This window comes from Myotis yumanensis, unplaced genomic scaffold (assembly GCF_028538775.1).
Source record: "Myotis yumanensis isolate MYYU_CA2020_CCGP unplaced genomic scaffold, mMyoYum1.0.hap1 SCAF_28, whole genome shotgun sequence".
NCBI lineage: Eukaryota > Metazoa > Chordata > Mammalia > Chiroptera > Vespertilionidae > Myotis > Myotis yumanensis.
The window spans coordinates 830,229-833,989 of NW_027223779.1; the positions used below are offsets into that span (position 1 = coordinate 830,229).

The following is a 3,761-nucleotide window of genomic DNA, read 5'->3' on the forward strand; positions in this document are numbered from 1 at the left end:
GTTTCTTTCACGAGCTGGTCATTTCACTGTTGGTTACAGATTTCTCGTAGCATACTTAAAACTCCTGCTAGTCAGAGGTTAGTCGTGAGCTTCATTGCACAATTTTATGAAACAGATTCCTCCCACACCTTCTCAAAATTTATTTCTTCAAAGAACTGATAACTCAATGCCCAACAACTGTGACAATGAATGTGATGTCTGCAATGACCTCACTAAAACAAGCCCAAAGTGCCATTGGCAGAGATCACGCAGAAGTGCAACGTGGCGCTTCCGATGCCTGCCGCCCTCTGGAAGAACAAGTTAGTTCTCCAAAGCATGAGAGTTCACACCGGGGCCATTTAAGCAGAGGATCAGTGGCTATTCTACTCAAGAGATCCAGTGATTAAGTGACCCACCTATATCTTACAGCTTTTCTCTGTTTCCTTTCAAATTTATCAGATTTTTTTCAATAGCAAATATAAGAGAGAACGCATTTTAAAAGTCCCTCGGGTATTTCTGACACTTTCGGAATTATCTGTAGGAAGCTCTGACTTAGTTGTGTAGACTTTGATGTATGTGTCCACCGTTAAATCCAAATCATGTTTCACATCGAAATGCATGTTAAGCAAAGCTAAGCTACTTGACCTTTGCCCTGTCAAAGTGTTCCTCGGGTGTGCTTTGAGACGCTTTCGCCCGTTTTCATAGCGTTCGTTCTCAACCTTCATCACAGGGAGAATTCGTAGGACCTTTAGGAATGTATAAACATGAGGAAAAAACTTGATGTCTGGCAGGTGGAGGGCTTCATACATGGTGGATGGAAGCTCTATATCTTTTCATCTGGGTTTCCACTCGATTCTCCAACAATGCAGCTCAGCTGAGAGTGCTGCATCGGGATTGGGTAAGTCGCTGACGTACATGTCAGCCTGGTGCTCCTCCGGCGTATTGAATTTGAGCCGTCCCATGACAGAGGGGACCAGAGATCAGCATTGAAGAGCTTTGGGGTACTGTTCTGAGACTATCTCTTTCAGTTCCTGAACAATGTGTTCCACTGTTGTGACGCTTAGAGGCTCTTTATAGCACCTCTCGGAAGTCAGCTGAGACTCCAGGTTCCCTTGCTGAGCTCTGCGGAGCTTCCCAGGGAGCTTCATCAGAATAGCAAATGTGGTTGCCAAATTGGTGGCTTCCTCAAACCAAAATTCACAATAAACTTCAATATCTTCCATCACTTCATGTAGCGAATGCAGCGTCTACAGTCGAGCTACTGGCTGCAGAGAAGACATCAGAGGTCTGACCTTGGAGATTTTTCCCAGAGGCTCCTGTGAAAGGTAGGGCGTTTTTAAGAACAACAATGGTAACCACGAAATCAAAATCTGTTGCTGCACTGCAGAGTGCGAATGCTCGGCCTGCTATACAGTTTTCCCATCTACTATGTGTGTCCTCATGTATACCGCCTACACAGAAAACAAGCGCTTGCAGGAGCTCCGCTACAATTTCAAAAGCATCGTGCCTGCCAGCCCGCTGAGAATGGCAAATTTCCTTCAGTTCTTTCCAGCTTTCTTCATTGTTCTGGAAGAGGACAGAAACGACACTGTCAAGCTCTAAAAGCGGTTGTGGTGACGGATGGAAAAAAGATCAAACTTCCTCCACTGTTCCAAACGCAACAGACACCTATCTGGCCGACCGCGGACTTCAGGCACAGGGAAGAGCAGAGTGTGTAGAGAGCTTGGGGAGGGATGTTTCTCCAAAAGTCTAGAAGCAACAAATTTCGTTTTGGTAGGAAAGCCACTGGACACAATGTAAGCCTGGCCACGACAATATTCCATGTGTAATCCCCAGTTCTCGGGTCTCGTCGTGGGAAATGTCATAGCCAAAATTTCGGCAGCGGCTTCAGAAGGCAGGAAACCCACAGATTCTTCTCTCAGTTCACGAGCTTCGTCAGCAAACCTCCCCAACGCGGGCAGGTGCTCTTCCCCTGCTGTGTCCACTATGTGCGTGCGTGCGTGCATGCATGCATGCCTCCGTCCCTCTGTCGCGGGCCATGAAAAAAAAGGGAGAGTCTCTCACTCCCCTGAGCGTTCCTTCCCCGAATGTGGCTCTCACGGATCTCTAGCATCTGCTTCTGCTTGTACTTTTGAACAGGACGGTGCGTTGACTGCTGTGGTCTCAAAGGGCTTTCTCAGAGAGAACCTCTTCACCAGAATTTATCGGGCACTCCGACAGTGCCTGCCTGCCTGCCTGCCTGAAAGTTATCGGGAGTGAAGAGGCCTTCTGGGATTTCATCAGCTTCATGTCCATCTAGAGCAGTGGTTCTCAACCTTCCTAATGCCGCGACCCCTGAATACAGTTCCTCATGTTGTGGTGAACTCCAATTTCATTGTTACAGATTGAACATAATAAAAACATAGTGATTAATCACAAAAAAATATGTAATTATACATGTGTTTTCCGATGGTCTTAGGCGACCCCTGTGAGAGGATCATTCCACCCCCAAAGCGGTCACAACCCACAGGTTGAGAACTGCTGATCTAGCTGTATGTTTTGTTTTCCCATAAGAATCAAAACTTCAAATAAAGATTTTAAAGTATTCTTTTGTTTACTTTCTCCTCAAGGGTTAAAGGTAAAATGTCTTCATCCTGTTCTTCACCCCCTTCTGTATTGGAGTTCTGAGCAAGGCTGTTGTTGATCGCTCTATATTTGTTTTTGTTCCTGTTCAGAAGTTTCCTCAATTTTTTTTCCTGTTTCCATGTCCTGATTTCATCTTCACTCAATTCTTTTATTCGTTTTCTATGTCTACTATGTGGACTGTTCAAATGACTGGTAAGATCACCTATTGTTGGTATTACATTATCTCGAAGAACTGTCCTATAAGGAAGGACTAGTTCTACAGATCATAGAGGTCTCAGAGTGTTTGGCACATCATCGATAACGTTTATTGAGTTGTTCAGGTGTTTTATCTTCTAAGTTTGCTCTCCTACAATTTCCCACCCACTTCTGGCATCTGGCCGGATCCCTCGGGAACCTGAAGAAGGCCAAATCTGACTGCATGCTCTTCGGCATGCAGTCCGCCGCCCCGCACCCCCCCCCCCCCCTGCAGAAGTTTGGCATCTTCGTTGGCGCCCCACCCCCGGTCCAGCACTCCTTTCCCCCCGATGCCCATCACTGTCTTAATAACACAAAATGCAAGTACAAAACATTGTACAAGTATGCTTTTCACTACATGGAAGTGCAATAATACATTTGTGTGGCTTTTTAAAATATATCTTCATTGATTTCAGAGAGGAAGGGAGAGGGAGAGAGAGCCATAGAAGCATCTACCATGAGAGAGAATCACCCATCGGCTGCCTCCTGCACACCCCCTACTGGGGATCAAGCCTGTTACCCGGGCCTGTGCCCTTGACTGGAATGGAACCCTGGACCCTTCGGGTCCCCAGGCCGATGCTCTACCCACTGACCAAAACAGGCTGGGGCGGCACTTTGTTTTATACACGACAATCCAAAGAGGAGATGTAAGTGGGATACAGACAATCCACTGGTCATAGATGATTGAGGGAGGGAGGGAGGGAGGGAGGGAGGAAGGGAGGGAGGAAGGGAGGGAGGTGGGAGAAAGCAAAGTTGGTGGGGGTGGGGGTGGGGGTGGGGAGTGGGGGGAACCTCTGGGATTGGATAAAAAGTAAAATGATAGCCACCACAACTGCTCTTAGTAACAGTCTCCCTTCAGACTAGACTTGTGGTTGCTTTAGGCCTTTCAGTTTGCAAGACCGCCACACAGCCCTTCCCTGAGC

General features: G+C 47.0%; 1 pseudogene; it reads right to left on the minus strand.

Moving 5' to 3' along the window:
* Window positions 1-494: 494 nt before the first annotated feature.
* LOC139000758 (52 kDa repressor of the inhibitor of the protein kinase pseudogene) lies at window positions 495-3,036 on the minus strand (annotated as a pseudogene).
* Between the last annotated feature and the right edge of the window lie 725 nt (window positions 3,037-3,761).